Source organism: Miscanthus floridulus, chromosome 10 (genome assembly GCF_019320115.1).
Source record: "Miscanthus floridulus cultivar M001 chromosome 10, ASM1932011v1, whole genome shotgun sequence".
Classification (NCBI taxonomy): Eukaryota; Viridiplantae; Streptophyta; class Magnoliopsida; order Poales; family Poaceae; genus Miscanthus; species Miscanthus floridulus.
The window spans coordinates 97,766,048-97,782,508 of record NC_089589.1 but is presented as its reverse complement, the minus strand read 5'-3'; the positions used below and the strand labels follow the sequence as shown (position 1 = coordinate 97,782,508).

The 16,461-nt window shown below is 44.9% G+C and overlaps 1 pseudogene; it reads left to right on the top strand.

The window, feature by feature from the left end:
- Window positions 1-13,838: 13,838 nt before the first annotated feature.
- On the top strand, window positions 13,839-16,010 carry LOC136489113 (transcription factor MYB4-like; annotated as a pseudogene).
- The last annotated feature ends 451 nt before the right edge of the window (window positions 16,011-16,461 follow it).

Below are 16,461 nucleotides of genomic sequence, written 5' to 3'. Positions count from 1 at the left end.
TCCTATCAGCAATGAAGCCTTCCTTGTGCCACTTCCCAGAGAGCTAGAACTCCACAACACTGCTAATGCTATCCAGACCCCGAGAATTGAGGAAGTCCCAGTAGTGTGTGAATTTCCAGATGTATTTCCTGATGATCTACCTGGTTTACCGCTGAATCGAGATATTGAATTCAAGATCGAGTTAGTGCCGGGCACTGCACCTATTTCTAGAAGGCCTTATAGGATGCCGCCCAATGAGTTAGCAAAGCTTAAAGTTCAGTTACAAGATCTGTTAGAAAAAGGTCTTATCTGACCTAGTGCTTCTCCTTGGAGTTGTCATGCTATATTTGTGAAGAAGAAGGACAAGTCATTGCGCATGTGTGTGGATTATCGTCCACTCAATGCGGTGACAATCAAGAACAAGTACCCATTGCCCCGCATTGATATTTTGTTTGATCAGTTGTCCAAGGCAAAGGTATTCTCAAAAATTGATTTGAGATCTAGTTATCATCAGATAAAGATTAGACCGGTGGATGTGCCTAAGACCGCTTTCTCCACCAGATACGGGTTGTATGAGTATCTGGTTATGTCTTTTGGCCTGACCAATGCTCCTGCATACTTCATATATCTGATGAATTCGGTGTTCATGGAAGAACTGGACAAATTTGTAGTTGTCTTCATTGATGACATCTTGATCTTTTCTGTAAATGCTGAAGAACATGCCGAGCATCTGAGAGTTGTTTTATCCAAGCTACAAGAGCATAAGCTTTATGCCAAGTTCAATAAATGTGAGTTTTGGCTTCAGAAAGTACCTTTCTTGGGTCATGTGTTGTCCGATGAAGGGATTTCAGTTGATCCGTCTAAGGTGCAAGAAGTCATGAATTGGAAAGTACCAACTTCAGTACATGAGATCAGAAGTTTTCTTGGTTTGGCTAGATATTATCGTCGATTCATCCTAGATTTCTCTAAGGTAGCCAAGCCCATGACCAGGTTGCTTCAAAAAGATGTAAAGTTTGTTTGGACTCCAGAGTGTGAGACTGCTTTTTGCACTTTGAGGACCTTGTTGACTTCAGCTCCTGTGTTGGCACAACCGGATATTGAGAGACCTTTTGATGTGTTTTGTGATGCATTAGGTACCGGTTTGGGATGTGTCCTTATGCAGGAAGGTCGAGTTATCGCCTATGCCTCACGTCAGCTAAGGAAGCATGAAGCTAATTATCCAACTCATGATCTTGAGTTAGCTGCGGTTGTGCATGCTTTGAAGATTTGGAGGCATTACTTGCTCGGTAACGTGTGCCATATTTATACCGATCATAAAAGTCTCAAGTATATCTTCACTCAACTAGAATTGAACATGAGACAGAGAAGATGGCTAGAGTTGATTAAAGATTATAACTTAGAAGTTCATTATCATCCGGGTAAAGCAAATGTTGTTGCTGATGCTTTGAGTAGGAAATCTCATTGTAATTCTCTCTTGGAGGCAGATTATCATTTGGCGCATCTGTTACATCCTGCTGTGTTGCACAGTATTACCCTTAGTTGCTCTCTAGAAAGTAAAATCATCGAGCTTCAGAAAACTGATGTGGGTGTGTTCCACATCAAAAGAAAGATGAAGGAACAGGAGACAAAACACTTTCGCATTGATGAGAAGGGTGTTCTATGGTTTAAGGATAGACTGGTAGTACCGAAGGACAAAGAGCTTAGAAACCTAATCTTAGGAGAAGCTCACTCATCCAAGTTATCTATCCACCCAGGAAGTAGTAAAATGTATCAAGATTTGAAATCTCGCTTTTGGTGGACCAAAATGAAGAAAGAAATCGCAGCTTATGTTGCAAGGTGCGACAATTGTTGTAGAGTCAAAGCAATTCACATGAAGCCTGCTGGACTTCACCAACCATTGTCTATACCAGGATGGAAGTGGGAAGAGATTAGTATGGATTTTATTGTTGGACTTCCCCCTACCCAAAAGAATTTTAATTCCATATGGGTGATAGTGGATCGTTTAACGAATTCTGCTCATTTCATACCAGTTAGAGTTGACTATCGGCCAAGTGACTATGCTGAGCTGTATTTTAACCAGATCGTATGTCTCCATGGTGTTCCTAGAACCATTGTATCTGACAGAGGACCTCAGTTCACCGCTCGTTTTTGGGAACAATTACATAAGATGATAGGGACCAACTTAGTTAGAAGTTCTGCTTATCATCCGCAAACCTCCGGACAGACGGAGCGGGTGAATCAAATATTGGAAGACATGTTAAGAGCTTGCGTCATATCATCCAAAGGTTCATGGGATAAGTGGTTACCCTTGGCTGAATTTTCCTATAATAATAGTTATCAAGAAAGCATCAAGATGGCCCCGTTCGAAGCGTTGTATGGTCGCAAGTGTAGAACTCCTTTGAACTGGGTTGAATCTAGAGAAAGGAGATACTACGGCATTGATTTTGTTGAAGAGGCTGAACAACAAGTCCGTACTATCCAAAAACATATGAAAGCCGCTCAAGCTAGGCAGAAAAGCTATGCGGATAAAAGAAGGAAGCCCATTGAGTTTGAAGTGGGTGATCACGTTTATCTGAAGGTATCACCGATGAAAGGTGTGCAGCGATTCGGAGTAAAGAGAAAGCTTGCACCTAGGTATGTAGGTCCATATCCGATCATAGAGAAGAGTGGGAATGTAGCTTACAAGATAGAGTTACCTTACGAGATGAGAGCTATCTTCAATGTTTTTCATGTATCTCAATTGAAGAAATGTCTCCGTGTTCCCAAAGAAAGAGTTTCACTTCGAGATGTCAAGTTGAAATCAGATCTATCCTATGAAGAAAGACCAGTGCGGGTTATCGACACGAGAGAAAGAGTAACCCAGAATCGTGTGGTTAAGTTCTACAACGTTATGTGGAGTAACCAGGGTAGTAAGAGCGATGCAACATGGGAGCAAGAAGATTATTTGAAGGATGTATACCCTACCTTTTATTCAAAATGGTACGTTTTTCAAATCTCGGGGCGAGATTTTTATAAGGGGGGAGGGCTGTAACACCCTAGGTGTTTGGCTTCCACATAATTGCATGTCATTTCATAAACATATGCATCATCTCTGTCATCATGCCATTTGTCACTGAAACATGCATATGCAACATTCGCATATTCTGTTTGTTCATACTTTCTTGCTTATGAATGGTAGTAGTGCAACATGTGAATGCAACATTAATTTCTCATACTTGGAAACATGGCACCATGGTAGGAATGTGGCAAGTTAAGCTTGCAACAAAAGTCATGCAACATATGAAACATTGCATTGCAACATATGAGTGAATTGCTTGTTTTAGTTGCTTTATCACATGTGATCGTTAGAAGTGGTATACCAATTTGGTAAAGTGGTTGATCACGGTATATTACACCTTAACTACACTTAGGTTACTTGTTGGAACATTGTTCATGTAGAGCAAAATGACCAAAATGCCCTCAAGTGAAGGTTTGACCAGAATTGACCCTTGGGGTGTCACTGTTTGACTGATTCAAAAGACCAACTTAGAAACCTTGCATGGCTTTACACTCTTTACAAACGTTGTAGCTAATTTATTAAGAAACAAAAGTTGTTTTATGGCCAACTCATGAAAATGTGTGGAACATGGTCAAACATGGCCCACAAGTCAGAATTTCTTGCTGATTTCGTACTTAGAATTTTTCCAAAGTCTTTTTGTGTTTTGCAGTTTCGTGTACCCAACTGTTTCACCTTGTATCTCCCTAACAGAGTCAAACCAGCTTGAGCTCCTATAACAAGAGTTGTAGTTCACATATGGATGATCAACTTTGTTAACTATGGCATAGTCTAGATCGTCATGGATTAGGAGACAATCACCGTTAAACCTGCGCTGTCAGTCATCGTCGATGAACCCTGAATCGCCGTTTTTTGAAAATGTTCAGTGACCGTCATGGCCGACCGGTTCAAAAAGCCGATGCCACGTGGCGCCACTCATCGCTGCTCGCCTAAGCATGCAGGCCACGTGCCATGGGCGCCCTGGCACGGCCAGCCACGTCTTGAAGCCACCCCATGCCTGCCTGATGCACTCGCCCGCCCCTGTTCGCATTTCTCCGCCTCCCGCAGCGCAGCGCCAAGCCACCGAAGCCGCCCGCCATTGCCGCCGAAACTTCTCCCTCCCCTAGCTCCCGCGTCTTGGCAAAAACACGTTGCCCAGCTCACCCAGAGCCCCGCCGTGATCCCCTCTCCCTTTTCCACCATGCTAGCGAGTCAATCGTGCATCGGTAAGGGCCAATCGCCGATTTTTCCCCACCACCGCCTTGTCGGACCTCGCCGGAGTTAGCACTCCACACGGCCAGCTCTCCTTGCATCCTCCCATTCCTTCCTCTGTCTCGCGCTAGGCCATAGGAACACTGCCAAAGCTCGCTGAGTGAGCCACTAGGGCCATGACGCCATAAGCTCGCCGGAGCCGGTCCTACCGTGGCCGCGCGCCGTCGTGCTAGTCACCACCCCCCCTTTGCTGCGTCATTGCTACAATGGTTGGTTCCTCTAGGTCCACTAGGGTGAGGCAAACGTGTAGGCACCGTTGGTCTCGCCGGAGAAGCCACCGACGGCGAGTCCCGCCGTCGTCTTCCTCCTTCCCCTGCTTCTCTCTCTAACGCGTGGGCCTCCTTGTCAGCCGCCGTGGCTGAGGCGGGAGCCCAGCGTGGGTCGCGCCATTGGCTGGGCTGCGCCAGCGCGCGCTTCATGGGCCGCCGTGTCCTTCGGGCCGGCCCAACAGCTGTAGATTGTTTTCTTATTTGTTTTGTTTTTATTATTTCACAGATTTGTGTGATATTCAAAAATAGGTATTTCCTAGTATATAGATCCAAATGTTTTGGTTCTAATTTTGTTGAGTTCCTAGTATTGTCTAGTATTTAATAAAAATATTATATGAGCACATGTTTTAGAAATTCTGGATAAATTAAATGGGACTTTGAAATGTGTTTTTGGATACATGCAAACTTGTTTGAATTTTATCTTAAGTTTCTATGGTTCAAAAATTATGAAATTTTGTGGGTAATCTATGCTTGCTTAGTAGAAGCTCTGGTTAAAATTTCAGAGCTAGTACATGTATAGTTTTTGAGTTATAGAATTTCTTTTTATCAATGGATGGATCTTGTGTGAATTTTCATAATTTTTCTATAGATCCAGTGTAGGTAAAATTTGGTGAGTAAGGTTCTTATGCTAGAATGATGCTAGGAAAAATGAGAAATCTGTTGCTTGACACTTTTCATTAGGGTTTCCTAATTATGCTAAAAATGGACATACCACTTGTTATTTTGGATACAGCAAGTTTTGCTTGCTCAATGGCTTTGAAATTTTTATGGTAGTCTATGTGAAGCATGAGATAGCTACTGTAATTTTTGTAGATTTTTATGAATAGTTTTACTATATATTGCTTTAATCACCTAATTAACTAAATAAATTGGAAAAGGATATTAAATAATTTATTTAGAAGTTAGCACTATACTTTCTAGTGTTCCTCTGGTATGCGCAACAAGTTGGTAAGCTTGGTTTGGTCAAATTAGGCTTTTGCATCATCGTTAAATAAATAAGTTAGTAACCCTGCCATTCTGGACAAATTCTAGGTTTACGGAATTTCGAGTTAGTTAACGTAAGTATCATGCTGTGATGTTTACAATTGTTTTGTAGAGAATTTCATAGCTTTCTAGAATATCCTCATACAAGTCATTTGAAATTGTAGAACTCTGGTTGTGATTGAATTAAGGGACTACTTGTATGCATACGAAGCTTTAAATGTTAAATTATGTATACCATTACTATTTCTAAGTTTATGGTAATGTTCTTAAGTGTTAGGCCTTTAACAGAAGATGAGCAGCTTTACCTTAGGTTATGCAAGTTAGGTAAGTTGATCTTGTTCTTCAAGTTAAGATTAGATACATGTTTTAAAGTGATTTAAATAGAGCTATTCTTAATCGGTAAACGAGTGTCCAGTGATGTTTCGTTAAACACTTACTGTGATTCATTCATCATGAGCATCATGTCATTCCTTATGCATCCATGATATTTATCTTATGCATCGGCATGCAATAGGTGTTCCGGAGGGAGTTACGCTTCTGGAATTCGAGCCAGTGCTTCCGGAGGAGCAGCAGGAAGCTTAGGAGCAGGAGGTGCAGGCCCTCGAAGAAGGAGTCAACGAAGAAGTTCTTGAGTGCCCCGATCACCAACCTTCATCTTTTCTGAAAGGCAAGCCCCGGAGCATTCTAAGACTCCTATGTTTTCAAAATGGTTACTTTGAGTGTCTTTATTTATTGATGCATTAAGTGATAGGAATTGGATGCGAACACTTATTGTATATATATCTATTCCTTGGCAAGTATACGTACCCTGAATCCTATTTAGGTCCAGGGGCAAATCAAAGCTTAGCCATGCTTAGATCAGTAAAAGTCAGGTGATTTCCTATCACCTACATATTAGAAAAATATCTGGTCACGGTTGGTTATAATTGCTATCGTGGAGAATAACCATGTGTTAATAATGAATTGTGACCGGGCGGGAGGTCGATAGAGAAGCAACAAGGCAAGGAGGTCTTGGTTGTGGATCTATCCCCGTCTATGTCGGTTAAGGACCGATTCGCTGTACGTCCTCATGTCATGTTGAACGCATGCCTATCACTTAGTTGGCCGGATAACTCATTCCAACCGCGAAGCCGAGTAGCTCAACTCAGGCCGGAAGACCGAGAAGTGAAAGTGCGCACCCTGGCGGTAGTAAGGATGTGCGGGGAGCTATTGGCGTAAGTCGGAGGTGAGATTGACCACCTGGCAGAGTGGACTCCCTGAGGCTGCCTTCGCGAGGTATGCCTGGGTTTGTGTTAGGAATACCCCTCCAGCTGGATAGGAATCGATTCGAATCGCCGTCTCTCCTGGATAGTGAGAACTTGACTGAGCAGCGGCAACGTAGATGCACTTAATTGAACTTGATGGTTAAATCAATGATGATGATGATACAACATTATACCAGATATGGTTACTAATGTTTGGAGTTAATCAATTGTTTGGTCTAGTACAAGTGCTAATCTAGTTGATAGGTTAATATTGTTAAATTGCTGCTTACTCATAAATCAAATTATGTTCTTGTATGACTAAAGCTGTTATGCAAAATGGTTGTCAATCTAGATCCACTGATAAAGCCTTGCATAATCCTTGGTGTCATTTATTTCTAGTTTTTGACGGGTAAGTCTAGCTGAGTACCTTCTCGTACTCAGGGTTTATTTCCCCCTTGTTGCAGATGACGTGCTCTATAACGGCTTCTGCAAGTATTGTCTCCACCCTGCGGGGGATGAAGACTAGATCATGGGCATGATCATCTATGTTATCTTATCTTACTGTTTTTGCTGGATATAACTATGGTACTGGCTTGTATTTGAACTAAGTGTGTGTGATTGTGTTAAACTACTTTGCTTCCGCTATTTGTGAACTTGTTTTGTAATAACTATGTGTACTCTGATGTATGTGGTACTTATGAACTACTTGTGAAATGGATGTAACATGTGGCTTGTTATGTTGAATTACTATGATCTTGGTTGTATACAAGTTGGTTTGAAATCCTTTGTGGTTTCAGTTGACTACCGGATTTATATGGGTTCAAGTATGACGGTTTGATCACTCCGGTGATTGCTTTTGTACTTGTGCTCTTATAAATTGGTCGGTTCTGTTACAGTTACTTTCTTCCACATGTGATGGACAGCTTGTGCTTGTGCTTAGCTAAAGGAGCAGCATGCATATGCATGGCTAGGAGTAGTTTGCATGAATGTATTGATAAAAGTAAAATTAGTACACGCAGCAATATGGGAGCCACTAAGCCAATTACTAAGGAAATGCACATATGAAGGTTTTGATCTAAGTAAACCTGCACAAATTAGGACATGAATGACAACAAACTGAACTCACAAACCTAGTTGGATTAATACTATTAGTGAATCAACAGAACTTCAAACTTTTATTAAGCTAACATGAAAAAAAGAAACCACAAAGCTGACGATTACCTTTTTCAATACACAGAAATTACACAAACCACAGAAGTTAGGTTTGTTTGTTCGACCTCACCAGAGTGGATGTAGCCAGCGGAGGAGGAGGAGCTCCCTGGCCGCTGAGGTCACCACGCCCTACATCGATCTGGGTTCCAGGCCCCGTGCCGCCACCAAACTTCATTACAGCATATGTGTTCAAAGCGCTAGCCTTCTCGGAGCCAACTTATATCCCTACATGACCACAAAATGAATGAAGTTACAGAATAGGCTGAGAACATGCAAAGTTCAATACTGAGCTTATATGAAAAGACATCCACAGTTAAATAGCCATTACGGATTACGACACTACACCTGATTTCTCCTTTCTTAAGGTGATAACATGCATAGTTAATAGAATAGCAAATCAGCAAGCTACAAAGAATACCACTTTTGTATCACTAAGCTATTGCTTGAGCAGTATTTGGCAAAACAAAAGACATGATAAACCATGACCAAGATATAAGAAAGATATCTAAGTTTGACAGCATTAATAAGCATTCAAAATTCTTGCAAAACTGGAGTGTAGCGATCTGTTTTTTTTTTCTTCCAAATATGGCGAACATGCATACTCTACAGTACTAAATCTTTGCATGCCCTACTACTGCAGTAAAAAAATGAAATTTTTACTTTTCCTCAGAAATACTTCAATCCATTACTTGCTTAGGCTATTAGTCATGTCTGTGTTTATACACTTTCAACATTTCATGGAAGATAGCATTGCATCACCTATTGAGCTCCAACAAGTGATGTATGTCCTCACAAATTTTGTTTATATATATGAATACAAGCAAACATTATGAATCCCTATACTTAACTGTAAAATAAATTATGTTGCAGTGCTTTCTAAGACAGTTCCTTGAGATTTGTTTTCCTTTTCCTATTGTATGATTTGTAAGCATATCCATGCATTAACCCCTAAAGGAAGTAGGCAGGGGCGTGTGAGTACATGTACCTGTGAGATAGAGTTTTGCCGGATGGGTGCAGCAGCGGCCATGGAATGAAGTACCGCATGCAGTGGAGGAACGGTCGAGCGTCCTCTGCTGCCGCTGACTCCCAGGCTCGCGCTCGCTGCCGCTGCAGCTGCCTCCTCTGACTCCCAGGCTTGCGCTCGCTGCCGCTGCAGCTGCCTCTGACTCCCGGGCTCGCGCTCGCTGCCGCTGCAGCAGCCTCCTCCTGACTACGTCCTCTCTCATCGGATCCGACACGCCTTGGGGAACAGACGGCCAGATCCATGCCTCCCTCACCGGATCCATGCCGTGAGCGTCGTAGCCTCGTCCTTCTTGGATTTGTAGGGCCGCTGCCGCCTGGGTCGATGGAGGGGGCATGGCCGCACCTTGCGGGTTGCGTGCTGGAACACAGAGTGGAGGCGCGAGGGTTGGGAGGGCCGAGCGAGCGCTGCGGGTCGAGCACTGCCGCGAGGGGAGAGGATGAGGGAGAGGGCGGGACCTAGAGGGGGAGAGGAGACAGTGGCGGCTGAGGTCAGAAAGGAGTGATTTTTGGTCTAGGGTTTTGGTAGGGAAAGTCCTTTTTATACTTCGTGGGCGCAACGAAGGCCGTTGGATCTTCAATTGATGGTCAACAATTATGGGCTGAACATAGTAACGGGTTCATTTGAGGTTTAGGCCCATTGCTGTGTTGTGTTACTTTTATTTTTAATTTCTAGTAAAGTTCATAGTTATTGTTGTAATAAATTTTTAAACTATAAATGGATTTAAATGAAAAAATTATATGCTACAAAGTTTTAAAAATCATCGAGATTTACAACTTTTGTTTTGACCATTTCTCTATCCGGCTTTGTTTCAACAATTAAAATTTTGAATTTCAAAATATGAAAACTTCAAATAATATTATGAGAAAGTAAATGATTTCAAATGAAAAAGTCATCAAAAACAAAGTTGTAGAAACCAACGAGATATACAATTTTATTTAGTCATCTCTCCATCCGACTTTGTTTGAACAATTCAAAATTTGAATTTCAAAATATGACAACTTCAAACAATATTTTGATATAGTAAATGATTTCACATGAAAAGGTTGTAAACAATAAAGTTATAGAAGCCAACGATATCTACAACTTTAGTATTGGTGATTCCTCCATCCGACAAAGTTATAGAATTTTGTTTGAATCCTATTGGAAGTACGCACAGTTCAATTTAGAATTAGATTCGGTAAGCAGGTAGAAATTCATTTAAATGATAGAAAATACCAAACAAGTTCCAAAATTTTTAGAACCCCCCCCCCCCCCCCCAAACAACGCATATGTAGGCTATTGCTTGTTAAAAAAGTTTCAGAGTTTGAAAGGTATTTTTCTAAGATAGCATCACAACATCATTCTTTATGTAAGCAGGTGCGCGAGCTCAATGTAAGTCGGGTGTGCGAGTTAGGTGGGGGCCACTTCTTTTTTGCGAAAGACAGATTGAAGGTGCACCTCTTTTTAGCGACAGACAGTTCAACGTTAAATATGATTACCTGTAGTGACAGATCGTCTGTGAGCTCTCTTTAGCGTCAGATCATCCATCGATAAATATAATTTTTAGTGTCAGATGTCTAACGGTGATGCGGTGTTGTGTTGTAGTGTACGCTGGGGACTCCTCAGTGTTTGGATTCTTCGTGCAAGTATCGCCAGCTAAGCTGAGGACTCCCTTGGTGGTCGGATCTTGCTACGTCTCATCGGTGTGCTATCAAGCTGCTCCATGTTGTTTGGATCATGGGGCTGATCTTGGGCAGCATGTCTGGGGTCTTGATATGCGCATGTCAGATGACATCGGCAAGATTTCAGACTTCTTTTCTTTGACCCTCCTACAAGATTCATTTTTCATCTTCCAGCAGGCTCGAGGACTAAGTGGCTACACTTCACCTAGCGGTGAATGTAGTGCTTATTTTTTGATTTACCCTCCTTATTGACGGAGTCTAAGTGGCTACATTTCTCCTAAGTGGAAGAATTTTTAAATTTTATTTTGAGCCCCTTACATCCTTCTAGCAAGCCTTACTTGGCTAAGTCCGAGGTCTCCTAACTAGTTAAACTGGTCGGCATTAACTTTTACCGCCTAGGTCACCAGTTAAACTGGTCGGCTTTGACCTTCACCGCTCAGGTCACCAGTTAAATTGGTCGGCATCGACCTTCACTGCCCAGGTTGCTAGTTAAACTGGTCGGCTTCGACCTTCACTACCCAGGTCACCAGTTAAACTTGTCGGCTTCAACCTTCACCGCCCAGGTCACCAGTTAAACTGGTCGGTTTCGACTTCCGCTGCTCGGATCACCAGTTAAACTGATCGGCTTCATGTCAAAGTGCTCGGACTTGTTCAAGACAGCGTTTCTCAAAGAATACAAGGCGCTCGGGGACTAGCTATGGAGGATATGACCCCCGGTATCCATAAGACAAGACATGGGCCGCACCATCAGAGGTGGCCCAGCCCACAAGATCAAGGCGTGCACGACACTAGTCGACGTGGACCACAAGATATTGTATAGTACCAAATAGGTTACTTTCCTTGTAACTCTACCCCTCCAGAGTATATAAGGAGAGATAGGGGTCTTCTAGTCGACATCCCCATAGATCTCATATTCAATACAATACACCAAAGACACATGACGTAGGGTATTACGTCGATCAGATGGCCTGAACCTGTCTAAATCGCTGTCTCTACGCCTTGTGTCACTATCCGGTTCCTATCACATGCACCTCCACCGATCAATCTACCTTCATGGGATACCTCTCGGAGGACTGCTGAGCATCTTTTGTCGACATGTATTATCACATGCGGGTATATATAAATTGTGGTACATATTTATGTTAATGCCTAATCAGTTAGTGTTGTGTGATATGCAGAAATACAGGCTCTATCTCAAACGGTTAAGTGTTGTGGCGTCACAACAAGCATTGTTGCCGCTTTTGGAGGTAGAGACCCCTCATTTCTTCACATGGGAGCCTTTGAAGGCCTTCAAAGTTATGAACCTTTTGCCCCCTGTTCTGCTCTATCATCCTTCAGCACACACAACGTGCTAGGGGATTTTTTATTTTTAATCATTTTTTAATTAATATTTTAATAATAGCCATACCCAAAAAGATTAAGCAAAACTAACTCCTTTGGTCGCGCCACTCGCACTAGCGTGACAAGGGGTGCCACGGTGGCGGCGACTGCTGACCCGAGCTGGCGTGTCATTTGATGGGGCCACCCTATCGCGTGAGCGATTCGAGTGCAACAAGGGGACATAGGGTTTCACGGGCCCGACCCACTTTCTTTTATCTCTCTCCCTCTTCCTTCCTTCTGCATCCCACAAGCGCCTAGGAGACCTAGGCGCCGCCGCCGCCGCCTCCCCGCGCCGTGGCTGGCCGCCACCACCTCCCCCGCCGGCCGCGAGTGGGCCGCCCTGCTCCGGCCACCCTTCTACACACTAGGTACAACTTCTTCCCCCTTGATTTCTTGATTTGGTGTCTTTAGCTCCATGACTAGGGTTACAAAATTTGGGATATTGTGGATGTGTCTTTGCATTTGTTGTTAGTATTAGATGCGTACATTAGGTTTAGGATATACTCTGCCCGTGGATTTAACATAAACTACGTCTTGCATGAACCTAGGTAGTTGATACATGAAGGATTTGGATGGTTTGTGTGTTGCCTTTGTTGTCATCACTGCGAAGGTTGTGATATGTTAGTGTAGCAGTGAATGCACGCAATTTGATTTGGAAATATGCAATTGATGTGTGTTGATGTGTTGCTTCATATTTTGTTGATGGATCGTTTAGTGCGATTGTTTTATGGTGGCAAAGTTAAGGAAAATGGGATGTTTGAAAGCATGAACGAACAACTTCAGTTCTTTAGTACACCTCCTAGTTTTGACGCTTTGCTTAACCAATGCTGGAGGAAATTTGGGTGGCCAATAAGTTTGAAAGGTCGATTTCGCTGTGGGAAGGAAAGAGCACACTATGTGTTAATGGCTTTGTCATGTGAGGAAGAATGGAAGAAATACAAAGAAGTTGTGAAGAGTAGTAGTGTTAGGTGCTTGAAAGTTGTTGTGGATAAGAGGTCTAACCCATTTGTTCTGTGTTTGGATGATAATGTGGATGTTGAGCCTATAGAGAACCTTACCCAAGACAAAGCGTTGCAGTCGGTTATTGTTAGGGAAGTTGATAGGTCCTTTGAGTTCGGTGCCTTGAATGATGATTTCAATGTTGAAACGCTTGTGAAAGACGATGGGAACGGGGATGGAGCACATGATATTGACGACATACCCGAAGCATCGGAGGGTGACAAACTTGATGTTCTCTCTAAGGACGAAGATGGGTATACTTCTAGGCCAAGTAGCCCACAAAAGTACAGTAGTTAATTTCAAAAATTATAACATAGATGATGAATTAAGCGTGAAAACTACATGGGGCTCAAGGCACAAGGATGGTACACCTACCATCAAAACAAATAATTCTTTGCGAGTTAATAGTACAATCGTATGCGCATACAAACATACACATACCCTATGCCGTTCCCTTCCTCTACTTTATTTATGGCTCACACCGACCTTGGTGATCAGTGTGTCCCTTTCTCGCTTTGGCACTGCTCAGTGGCAATTGCTGCTGCCCTGCGCTCGTAGTCACTCGCACTGCCCAGGCCTGCTGCCAGAAGGAAAGGAGGATCCCGATTCCCGAGTAGACAATTGCCCTGATCCCCTGGCCCCTGGGTATTATTAAGAGGAACGAGCGAGGAGCGAGGCTGAAATGAATTGCTGTGAGGCCGCGGGAGAGGATCGGAGGATCAGGCGAGGGTTGTGTTGTGTTGCTGCGCTGCGCAGGCTCATTGCAGTCGGACGCGGGCGATGGGGCGATCGCCGTGCTGCGAGAAGGATGGGCTGAAGAAGGGGCCGTGGATGCCCGAGGAGGACCAGAAGCTGCTCGCCTACATTGAGCAGCACGGCCACGGCTGCTGGCGCTCGCTGCCCGCCAAAGCCGGTGAGCTAGCGAGCTAAGCTACTGTGGTAATCATAGTCCTGCGAGCGTTCGTCTGCGCTATTTGGTTTCGCTGCTTGCTTAGTAACCGACACTGATATGCATGCGAATGGCCGTGGCAGGGCAGCAGCGGTGCCGCAAGAGCTGCCGCCTCCGTGATCGGCAGGTCAAGAACTCACTAGCATCCTAGTCTTGCACATCTACGATGATTAATTAAGGCTTTATTTGGCACAGCTTCACTAACAACTTCATGAGCTGTTGTAAACTGTTTTTTTTTATCAAACGGTAATTTTCAAAATAGTTTCATAGCTGAAGCCCTTTTTTTGTGCTATCACAAAGGGACATGGTGAGATGAAGCTAAAAAAACGGCTTCGTGGGCGCCGTTGCCGCGTCGTGGCGCAGGCAGTGACGCTGCCCGAACCAAGCGTGGCCCCGCCGCAGCAAACACGAGGGGCGCGGCTGGCCGAGCAGCTGGGAGGGGGGCTGCCGCTTGGGGTGCCGCTTGGGGCGCGAGCTGCTGGGAGGGGGGCTGCCGCTTGGGGCGCGAGCCGCTGGGAGGGCGCCGCTGCGGGGCGCGAGCCTCTGCCTTGGGGCCGGGGCTCGCAGAGGCAAGGTTGCGGGCGTTGAGTCGATGCGGAAGAGAAATAGTGCGAAGAACATGAGAGAAAATTATAGAAGAAAAAAGAAAGCTAAGGGTATTGTGCTAATTTTATTCTTTTAGCCATGCACGAAGTTATTGATAAGGTTAGCCTAGCTTAAAAAAAAGCTGCTCATGAAGCTAAACAGTTTGACCAGTGAAGATGAGCTGTGTCTAACGGAGAGCCTAGGTAATGCATGAGCGGGTACGCACCTAGGCCAGGAGCACCACGAGATGGGGAATATGTCCAAGCATTTTTCTCGGTGTACGCTCTAGTCACCGTACACATGTTTTCGCAGCGGTTTTAGATGAAGAACCAACAATACATTTTGGCACCTAGCCAGTACTCCAGACTAGTAACTGGACTTGACCTTAGCAGCGGTAGCATATCCGTACAAAAGGAGCCATGCATGTAAACTTGTTCTCTAGTATAGTTTTTTTTTTTTTTTACAAATTCTCTAGTATAGTTGTAATAGTAGAGTTGAGTATGGTACTGCATTGTTCATCTTTTGCCTGTCCAACACCTACTGCTGAGCTTGCGTGAGTTGATCCATCAACACCTACTGCTCTCTTGCCGTTTTGAGTCATAGAGTAGTTCCTGTCATCTCTGCATCGTGTTCGTGTCTGTGCCTGCCTGCCAGGCCGCACTCGTTACTGTCTCGCACGACCCGATGCAAATTTAATTTGTCAACGCGCGCGATTGCTGAGAACTTTTTCATGGCGTCCGCCGTGCTTGCAGGTGGCGGTCGGCCATCGCAACGCACCTCCCGAAGCGCAACGACAACGAGATCTAGAACTACTGGAAAACGCACCTCAAGAAGCGGCTGGCCAAGACGGGCATCGACCCGGTCACGCACAAGCCGCGCTCCGACGCGCTCGGGACAGGCGGAGGAGGGCCGGCGGGGGTGCCGCGGGCGCGCAGCACGCCGAGGCGCGCGCGCTCGCTGTTTCCGCCTCCGCGTCCGTCTCGGCGCCGCCGCCGATGCCCGGACCCCCGCGGCGCACCAGCTCGACGTCCATGTTGAGCTTCTCCGAGAGCACGGCGCAGGCCTCAGTCCTGGAGGTGCTCCACGCCGATGTTGCGGCAGCGCGCGCCGCCATGCCGCCGGAGCCCATGCAGGAGCACGAGGAGGCGCGCAAGGATCATCTTCAGCAGCAGTGGGGAGATCACGTCGTTGATGTCGCTGACGCAGACATCGCCATGGCGGCGTTCGCGGGCATGCTTCTCGACGACTCCTTGATCCAGCAGCAGACGGAGGAGGAGAAGAAGTGGTAAACTCGACGTCACCGTCGTTGCAGACGTCAGTGGCGACGCCCGCGCTCCAGGCGTCCTCCTCGTCGGCGTCGTTGCAGACGTCAGTCGTCGCGATGCCGGCGCCCGAGGCGTACTCGTCGTCGGCCTCGTTCTCGACGTTAGTCGCTGACTGTGCCCGAGCCCGAGAGGCGTGCTCCTCGTCGGCGTCGTTGCAGACGTCAGTCGCGATGCCGGCGACTCGTCTTGTCTTTGCTCTGTATGTAATTCGACAACCATTTTCATTAGCATGGAGTATATTGGAGCAGTGGAGCTAATCGAAATGAGAAGAACTCTTATTTCAGTTATTTGTTTTTTTTTTTCATCTGAACCCATATATATTAGAATCCAACTGTTCAATTTTGTATGTTGTGGCACTATACTACTGGTAATGGATGTACTTCGCACTGTATATTGGTCTTTGACACTTTTTTTTAGATTATTGGTCTTTGACTCTTTTTATTCTGTAATTCTTAAAAGAGGTCTTTTTTTTAGAACGCTGAAACAATGGAGCAGAGGATATGCCTGCATTTCACCATCGATAGAGCCGTTGCAACACATTGGC